Below are 10,721 nucleotides of genomic sequence, written 5' to 3' on the forward strand. Positions count from 1 at the left end.
AGACCAAATGATACTCAGTAGACAAGTTGGCAATTAGACCATGTGGATAGTGGACAAACTGATGGTAGACCAAATGATACTCAGTAGACAAGTTGGCAATTAGACCATGTGGATAGTGGACAAACTGATGGTAGACCAAATGATACTCAGTAGACAAGTTGGCAATTAGACCATGTGGATAGTGGACAAACTGATGGTAGACCAAATGATACTCAGTAGACAAGTTGGCAATTAGACCATGTGGATAGTGGACAAACTGATGGTAGACCAAATGATACTCAGTAGACAAGTTGGCAATTAGACCATGTGGATAGTGGACAAAGTGATGGTAGACCAAATGATACTCAGTAGACAAGTTGGCAATTAGACCATGTGGATAGTGGACAAAGTGATGGTAGACCAAATGATACTCAGTAGACAAGTTGGCAATTAGACCATGTGGATAGTGGACAAAGTGATGGTAGACCAAATGATACTCAGTAGACAAGTTGGTATTTGGACCAATTGGAAATAAACCTGCCTACACATGCCTGATATTCATGTGCATGTGCTGTACACATATTATGAAGAAAACATACATGGTGTATGAATGAAATTTAACATTTATTGATATAAAGAAAACATAAACATATGGTGTGGGAATTAGATCTAACATTCATTGATATAAAGAAAACATAAACATATGGTGTATGAATTAAATCTAACATTCTTTGTTAATCTATTATGAAATAATTGTTACTTTAATTGAACCCATTTTTCCTATGCATGTACATTACTTTAATCTTAGGTTTTGTAATTATTCTTTAAAGCTTGATCCCGAGAATTCAAAATCTAATGATAACTTTGAATGATGGAGTTGAAGAAATACATGTACATGTACATGTATATCACAAATATTATAAAGTCTTTGCTATACAGTGAATATCAAAGCTCACTATCACAACAGCTCTGGATTATGCTAAGTAATTTGATTTCAGCATGATAAAAAAACCTAACATTTTGAACACTGTGGTCCTATTATTATTAATAAAAGGACAATTTAAAGATTAAGATAAACAGTTGGAAACTTAAATAAATGTTTGGTGAAGTTGTACAAAAAAAGGGAAAATAATAAACCCATTATTAGACCTGTGGTGTAACTGCTATACTGTACCTTAATATGAGGCCCCCCTTTGATGTGTTATGAATAGGTAGAATGTGGCAATCTAGTGCAAAGTTCGTCAAACTTCTTTTGGCTCCAAAATAGGTAGGAGTGTGCAAAGGTTTGTCCTAGTTCGATAACAAATCAATTGTTCCGTTTTGAGATAAGGCAGCAGTTATAAAAGAGTCAAAATATGTTTGCTTAGGACTTGGTGGATGTCAAAGAGGAATTTAAAGATGATATTGCTAATTTAGTAGTACCAGTATATTATACTAGTATTCATAAGTATAAATGTAAATTCTTATTTGCATTTGGTCAAAATTAACTTTTTCTAATAATGATAGTAATAAAAATAATAATAATAATTAACTTTTTAAAAACGCAATATCAATCTACTACTGCTCAAAGTTATTTATTACCCTGTCATGATCACTGGATTAATATTTTTTTAATTAGCAATAGCAGCCTGTTAGGTGCACACTTGCTAAACCAATCACAATGGTGGTTGTTTCCTAACCCAATGGTTGCCAATTAGCACCTGGGTGGAGTGTGGCAAAGGATGGATTGACGCCTTGCCAAAAGACACTTGGCCATGGTGGGATTCAAACACATGACCCTCTGATTACAAGGCGAGAGTAAGAAATTTGCTACGGCGCTTCTAATGCCCAGTTAATCTATTCCTTTATATTAGTCTCACTCTAATTCCATGTCTCCTTCAACCAGTTTATTATTTATTAAAAAGACAGAGATTGATGCTGAAACTGATGATAGGCCAAGATTACATGTACATGTATATTGCCATGACATGCAGAAATAAATTATAAATAAAAATAAATAAAATGTAGAAAGTTAGCCTACATGTATATTTTTTACAAGGAATTAAGAAAATAATAACAATGGTAACATTTTTTTCAATTTTTCAATTTCAAATAAACATTTATTTTCCACCATTTTACAAAATTCCTTCATTTTACAAAATTCCTTCATGTTTGAATACAAGAATTTATGTGAAATCAATTTCCATAAAGAATATGAATATATACAACTTTTGTAGACAGAGGAAGGCGTAGGTCCCTAGGAGCACATGCTTGTGGTGGGATACGTCTGTGGACATATAAATAAATACAATACACAAAATACAATACAAAGATAAGAAGCGTTAGAAAAAGAGAAGGGAAGAAAACAGGAAGAAAAATTTCTTTAGGTAGATAGGTACAATGCGCATTATAGTACATATAGAGAATTTACAATGAAACAAAACAAATATATTTACATGTAAGTGTGAATGAAATATTAAAGAATATTGGAAGACCAATGCTGGCAAGCAGGCATTAACAGAAAATGTGATTTTAGGTTTTTCTTGAATACATTTCATAAGTACTTTAGAAATAGAAAAGTCGTCATCCTTGAAATTTCTACATTTTTCCTCAGACACACCCCACAGTTATCATCACCTCTAACATTGGGCAACAAACACTGAAAACAATGGGACCACAACACCGATACTTGAAAGACCCCTATTTATAATCTTTTATTGCTTGAGTTTGCTGCCCTATTTTGTTGCAGCACTTGTTACTTGCGAAATGCATGTCGACATGCAACAATCCTACTCAATCTCTGCAAGACAAGGAAGGATGTTTTCTTCTGTTAGATCCCGAGTAATCTTTTCATTTTTTCTCCACCATCCTTGTCTTTTGCAGCACTTATTCCTTGCGAAATGCACGTCTTCAAGCGACGGTCCCACTCGGTATGTCTAGGCAACACCAGGATGTCCTCAAGGTCTTCAAGGACGCGACCTGTGAACCGTCGGAGGTCCACCTCTGCCAGCCTGCACCAAACACAGTCAAGTCCCATCATGGAGTCCACGTATCCCAGCATTCCTTCATCCCCAACAAGGAAGGAGTCCGGTGGCAGATGGTATCTATCTGAGGAATCCGATGGGGAAGAAGGAGAAGATGACATTGTAGAAGATCTCCCAGATTCTATGGTAAGCAAAGAACATGTATAAAATAGAAATAAGACTGAATATTCCCTGAGAAGAATTGCCTGAATGGTGCTATAGTCACACAAACAAAACAGACACCAAAACCGGCCGATTCTGATGCCATTGGAAATGACATAAAGCTTTGGTCGGTTAGTGGTCATTTTCATTGGTGTGACTAATAGTGCGCCTGCTACAATGGTGACACGACATTTGCTCCTGCGACAATTTCTCCGAGCTTAATTTCGAGATGTAGGGTTAGGGCTAGGGTTGCATTAAGGGATTGTTAGGTTTAGGGTAGGGTATAGTGTTAAACCCAGGGTTAAAGTTGGTCATTCGATTAGTGTGTTGAATTTAGAGCGGAGCAATTGTCGTCGGAGCAAATGTCATGGAACCGTTTCAACTGCTGCTATCATAATTTTCTGGAGACCTATGGTGCCCATTGTAGAAGAGTTACATGCACAAGGAAAGAAAATGACACAACTGGAATTTGAACCAGTCAGAAATCAGAAGTGCTCATTTCGGAATTGCGTTTGAATCTTTTAAAGCTGTGTTTAAACACTACTCTCGTCTACCATCCCAGGGTTTAATAGGGTTAAGGTTGTGATTGGGATTGGGAGATATTAAAGGGTTGTGATCATGGAAAAAATCAAAAGGAAGGTCACTGCCATTTTTGGAAGCAACAGATAGTGCAATGTTGATGTGTCACTGCTCAGTGGCTGCTGGGCCTACGATTAATTGGGCAAAATGAATTATCCGAGGATTTCTATTTCAACAATAAACTACAGATTTTCATTTTCAATTAACATTCGTTTATATTTTTTGTTCCTGAACAGGAGATTTTGCATGAAGACAAAGCAGAAGAAGAAGATATAGAAGGGAAGATGTGGGTCGATTGGGATGACAACGATTTCTTTGAGAATCGTCCCTGCGAAAAGTGTGAACACCACGCCAATAAACTCAAACTGGTCAAGAGTCTACCACCAGAAGTCATACAGGGTGTGTTCACATTTTCATTGTGAGCACGTTTTAGAAACGTATGAGTACATTGTCTGTGTGACAGATGTGAACACCACTAGACACTCGTCAAGAATGTACTTTTATACATTGTGTGTTAATGCAGTTCACATTTTCAATATGAAAACGTTTTTCTATAGTTATATGAATATCACTCTAGATATTGAAATACCATTTAAAGTTTACATTTAATAGGTAGGTGAGACCTCAAAAACAACTAAACTTTTTTTCTTTTAGTGATCTGGTAGTAATGAAATTTGTGTGTGCATTGTCGGATTAACAAACCTTAATATGTCTTTTGCATTCAAGAACTTTTGGAGTTACGAAACTTTGGGATAATGCCACAATATGTGGATTAACAAAATTTATCAGTTTCGACCTAATAAATATTGTGATTATATGCAATTTGAGTGTTTCAAAATGATGAACCTCTGATGCACTATGCTAATCTTTGACATCTTTCTGACAATGCCACATTCCCGGTATATGCAATACATGATCATTGGAATAAGAATAAGGAACCTTTGGAACAACAAACCTTTGTAATAATGAGCATATACCATATAAACAATGCAAATTTCATCATGCACTATTATTCCTCAAGCACTATACTATTGGTTTATTTTAAATTAGTCTAATGCCAATTTGTCTAATTACCAACTTGTCTACTATCATTTTGTTTACCATCAGTTCGTCCACTATCTGCAGGGGGGCCGTTACACAGCCAAAATATTCAACAGTCCACATTAGTCCTACGTTTATGGCAAAATGATGTATCTGCAGATACTGTACATCATACAATTCCTACGGCGATATCATGGCAAAAAGAAGTATGAAACAAGCCTTTAAAACTTAAAAGACATGACAACTGGTAAAAGGGTTGAATTTGCACATACATACTTTTACCATTAACTAGTATCTGACTTTTGTTGGTACAATTTGTAGAAAAAGATGTATGTTGCAGATACACTATTTTGCCATGAACTAGTCTCTGAATTTGTGGCACACAATTTGTATGATGTAGATACATTTTATTTTGCCATCAACTAGTATATGAAGTTCATGGCTCACTGATTATGGTAAAAATATGTATGTTGCAGATACATACTTTTGCCATATTTCACGAAGCTGGGTGCGCTCACTCATTTGATGGAAGAAAAGTGTAACCAACAGATACATCTACTGCACCACTTTTGGAGTGTATCTGTAAGATACATCCTTATAACATCAAACGAGTTGGCAAATTTGAAAAAAAGTACTGCAGATAGCCTAAGCTATCTTGAAATTGTGAGAGTAAGATAAATGGAAAAAACTCCCTGAAAATCCCCACCAAATGTCAAAACCTGAAAAAGTTACAATTTTCAGATACATCATTTTGCCATGTGACGGCCGAGGGTCGAACTGCCATTTCATCCACGCATTTTGTCTAATATCCAGTTGGATCAAATAGCCAGTTTAATAGTCCATATACTATTTGGCCTTATTTGACTACAGGTAAGTGATAATTGGGCGAAATGAAAGAAAGGAAAATGAGTATTAGACCAACTGCTTTTGAGGCGAAATTGCATTAGATGAGTGATTATTGGGACCAAATGCCTATTGGACAAAATGGTTGTTAGAAGAAATCTTGATGTCGGACTTGCTATAGACTATAAAGTGAAGGTAGACCATGTGATGAGTGGATGAGTAAGCAATAGACGAATTGGCAAAATTTACCATAGTTTACCATACTATTACCATACTATACTATACTAATTTATTATACTATAATTATCTGTACATCTTCTCCATCTTATCTACAGTGCTACATTCGGCTTGCCATTCCCTGAACCCCAGTATCTGGAACTACATCACAAGGAGTCGTTTAGGTTCCATGGTCTCCATAGCATCTCTGCCTTGTGTCTTGCCGCTAGAAACGGCGTACTGCATGGCTATCAGGTCAGTGTACCATACTTCCACTTCACAGGAATCCAACCAAATCAAAACGTGGAGGCCTGTATTCTGAATTCAGGGGAGCGTTTCATCAACATTTTCATCTGACAAGTTGTCAGATCTGACATGTTTCCTTGATTCTGATTGGCTGAGAGGCACTGTTCCTATGGTAATTGTTGGATAAACTGGTACTTGTCGGATAAAATGCCCGACAAGTCCTTTCATGAAACGCCCCCCAGGTTAACTTTATTGACCATTGTCTAACTTTGTGCTAAAATTATGGGAAGCCAAAAAAGATGTCAAAATTTTGTTTACATTGCATGTTTTTTCAAAGAATTTTGAAGATGATTATTTCCCGGACAGTTAAGAACATTGGCTTTCCATAACCACAAAAATTTAGGGGGTCCACCTGAAATTTAGGGATGGACACAGGTTACTATGGTAGTTGTAAGATGAAATAAATTTTCGAGATAAAATTCCCTACAAGTCTGTATGCTGTACATGTAAGTACATATATGTGACAGACCCAAATTGCCCAAAACATTTACATGTATAAAACAATCAAATACATAAGACATAAATTTATTCTTGCCATAAGTTGTTTGCCAAGAAGACCACAAATTGTGCAGGGACCCCAAATTGTCATATTCCGACATTTCTTGATTTAGAACAGAAAATAAAAAGGTAATAATGTGATTGAGTAATGAACTTTTGCATTCCCTTAAAGGGAAGAGTTCACTTATAAGTGTGCATTGCCTATACCTAATGACCTTTGACCTTTGAACAGGTTAACAAGATGGCTACCACACCTGCCGTCTGATCTGAGGTGGTTTTTGAGTGGACTTACAAACATCTTACACCTTATTGCTTCCAACATGGGACAGGTCGATATCAAGAAGTTCGAAGCACAGTAAGTATCATAATAATGGTTAAAAAAAATCACACTGGAGTTCGGGGCAATTTCAGCTTCGAAACGCTCAAAAAGAGACCTGAAAAATAAGAGAGCCCCAGGAGGTCCCCATCACTGCAATGTTTCAGATTCAGCCAAGGGGTTGTTTAAAGGGGAAGTTCACCCTGAATAAAAATTTCTTGTAGAAATAGCAGAAAAAATATTGGTGACGGTTTGAGGAAAATCCGTTAAAGAGTAAGAAAGTCATTAGAGTTTAAAGTTTTGGATTTGTGACGTCATATAAACGAGCAGCTGCCCCATATGTTATGTAATATAAAATGCATGAATTTCAAATTTTGTATGGTTCCTGATGACTTATTTTTGTTTTCTATTCATGATTGGGTGTGAAATGATTTGTCTATTGATGTACAAAAGGTACAGTGAAAACCATTTTCAATTTTCTGAGAAAATGACATTTCATTGATTTTTTACCATTCCCTTGTAGGAATGCTGCTCGCATACGACGTCACAAATCAAATAATTGAAATTCTAATAACTTTTTAATTATGTGATGAATTTTTCTCAAACCTTTGGCAATATTTTCTCTGCTATTTTTACAATAAACTTTTTGTCAGGGTGAACTTCCCCTTTAAAGTACCCCCCAAAATAAAACAGATTTTTTGCCTGATAGTAATAGAAAAGAAATTGTTAACCGTATCAGACATCTGAGCAGGGCAACTTTGATACATTGTTGCCTACTGGGATCAAATGGCCGGTCAATAAATTATCAATTGTTTATCCACAGGCCCAAAGCTGCTCTATAGTGTTTCTAAAGTTATATATATGACCTTACAAATTACTGGAATATGTTCTTTTCCTGAATGTGATTCCCAAAAATTCTTGGTTTTCAAGAAGTTTGCATTGAATTCCTGTAACCTTAATAGAAATATAAAACTTTGCAGTGAAAAGCACCAAAAATAATTTTATTCTCAAAATATCATACTCAATTTAAGGTGATGAGAATTCACACGATTAAGAATCTGTGTTACATGATTTGCATTTACAAAGTTCTTTTAATTGATTCCTGTTATCATTTTGTCATTGCTCTTTACTTTAGATCAATTCTCATTGGTAAGTTGTCATTGTGTGCAGAGTCGTTTTGAGGAAGTTGGTTGATGTTAATTTTCAGGGTTTGGGTTTTTTTCTCTTTCCCCTCTCTCTAACTCTCCTGCTTTAGTGGAGATTAATTGGCCATGTTCATCATAAATATTATCCTCATTTAGATTAGGTTAAGGGTCTATATGCTGTCTGTTAAATCAAAGTTAATATACTCCTTATCGTATGTTTCTCACCTACAATTTTGATGATTTGTACAGTTAGCATTGATATAAAAACAAACACCTTGTGATTCGCAAACATTGTGCAGTCACATCATGACCTCAGTGATAGCACCTCTTTTCATGGTAGCTATTTTTTCTATTCTTCACAGGATTTCAGAACCTGTTAACTATAGCTTTTGTGTTGTCATGGATACCTAATTTTATTAGACAGGTGGCACTGTTCTATTTTTCATCAAAGTGCAACATTGTGAGTTTTTTCTATGAGAGATGGGAGTCTGCATTGTCACGAGTGTCATGACTTTATTTTTTCAGTTTGATATTTTTTTTTGTGGATAGGTTTGAAATTGATGTGTTTGTTGTGCTAGAATGTCTTCCTTTCTATTATGAGGGGTAGTGTCTCTTAAAAGGCCAATATTATTATAGGATTTGGAAATTTGGGTTGGATGTGAGTTCGAATTGTAGGAGAATCATTCAAATGATAATCCACTGAAGCCTTTGTAAGAGACAATCCAGGTCAAATTAATTCAAGTAATTTCAATCAGTCATTAAAAATATATTTACAGATTTTGATAAAAATGTGGAATTAGGAGAATTAACCTGAAAGTTTTAAAGAAAATAATGTATTAGAGTCCACATAGCGATTTGACATTTTTAGCAAGTTTCTTTTACTTGTACAGTATTTTGACTGCAATGATATATGGAAGGCACTGATGGATCCAGGGGGGGGGGGCATGTCCGAATGGTGCCCTCCTTTTGAGAGCCATAATAAAATTTTTTACAAGTTAACCCCCCCCTTTGAAAGTCACATCATATGTTTTTTTTATGGGAATATGTCTTTCATACTTAAGTGAGGATTGTTTTTTTTTTTTTGCTTATCATATTTTACATGGACGAAAAAGTGAATATCAAATTTTGGTGGAAATTTTTTTTTTGCTTTTCAAATTTTCTTCGAGAAAATGTGCCTCCCCCCTTTTTGGGAAAATCCTGGTTCTGCCCCTGACGGGAGGAAATTCTTTGAATGAAAATTTGTCATCGTCAACTGAGAGAGTCATATGCACCCGCCATGATTCAGAAATTTAAATAAATTAATTGTTTTTTCTTTTATGACCAGTTTCATGAAAACAGAGCCATTGCTGAGGGTTCTACCTCCATGAATAAAGAGATGTAATTTGTTATTTTCATTGTAACATTTTGGCCATGGTTTGCTATGCTGAATAATAGAACCAACCATTAGCATCTTGTGTCGTAAAGGGGCACTGATCTCTTGTTGCAAAATTTTGAACCTGAATTATTATTGGTTTAATTCTTTTGTTTTTCTTCTTCTAGATTTTCATGCAACTTTGGTCTGCAGCTGGAACCGGAGCACATGTCGGCTCTGGCAGGCTACCCCGTCACTCCCGACCGCACGTCGGACCACGCCCACGAGCTCCAGGCCCTTGACATCGCCACTGCGGCGCCGCCGCGGCGTCACAAGCTCAACTTCCAGTTCTCCATGGACGTCCAGGCGGAGGGGCTCCCGGACTGCGTCATCGACACCTTTGACTTCTGCGAAGACCTCAACGAGCTCACCATCCCGCGACGGCAGCGAGTCCAAATGAACCAGCACCCGAGCCCGTCGGCATCCCTCGAAAGTCCGATCTACGATCACGAGAGCTTCGAATACACCCTCAAAGTCAAGGAAGAAATGGACGATGTCCTTACCTATCATTACCTTCATGTTACGCAACAAGTTGACCCAAAGAATGGACAAGGCTCTGTGGAGATCATAGAAATCTGATGTTTACCTCTAAAATTAATCTGGACAGTTCTACTAAAGTGCAATGTAAACTGGTGTATGTGGATGCACTTTAAAACAAAATGCTATCAATGCAATTACATGTTGGTAAATTGTGACAGGTGACTAATGCTTTAATGCTTTGAACAAGATTTATGCCACAGAAAATGTTCAATTAGAGAAAAAAACAATTTCTTCTTAAAATGGTAGCCTCAAGTCTAACACTTAAAATGTTTTGGGGTTTATATGTAGTACCTGGCATTATTAGTGCAGTACTAGTTGTATAGAAAGAGCAAGTGGTATTTTCAAAAACCTATTTATCTTCCCGTAGTATTTATTTGAAAGTGGGGACTTTCCCCTATGTACTTGGCCAAAATGTGTGTGTTCATACTCATCTCGAAGCGTACTTTGACCTTGAATTTTTTTTAAAGTCAAAGTTATACTGCTTCCAACGTTTCAAACAGTGAAGATCGATATGTAGATTGAATTGTCTGAATTATATGTGAAGGTTTTAATGGCAACGTGACTTTGATCTTCATATACCAAAAATATAAATAGCCTACATGTTAAGGCGAACTTTGACCTTTGAATTTTTTTCGTGAAGGTCAGTGTCTTGTCATTTGGGACTCACAGATTCTCAACATCAT

At 36.2% G+C, this 10,721-nt stretch overlaps 1 pseudogene; it reads left to right on the forward strand.

Moving 5' to 3' along the window:
• Positions 1 to 10,377, forward strand: part of LOC121421428 — a 29,375-nt pseudogene extending 18,998 nt beyond the window's left edge.
• The last annotated feature ends 344 nt before the right edge of the window (positions 10,378 to 10,721 follow it).

This window comes from Lytechinus variegatus, chromosome 9 (genome assembly GCF_018143015.1).
Source record: "Lytechinus variegatus isolate NC3 chromosome 9, Lvar_3.0, whole genome shotgun sequence".
Lineage (NCBI taxonomy): Eukaryota > Metazoa > Echinodermata > Echinoidea > Temnopleuroida > Toxopneustidae > Lytechinus > Lytechinus variegatus.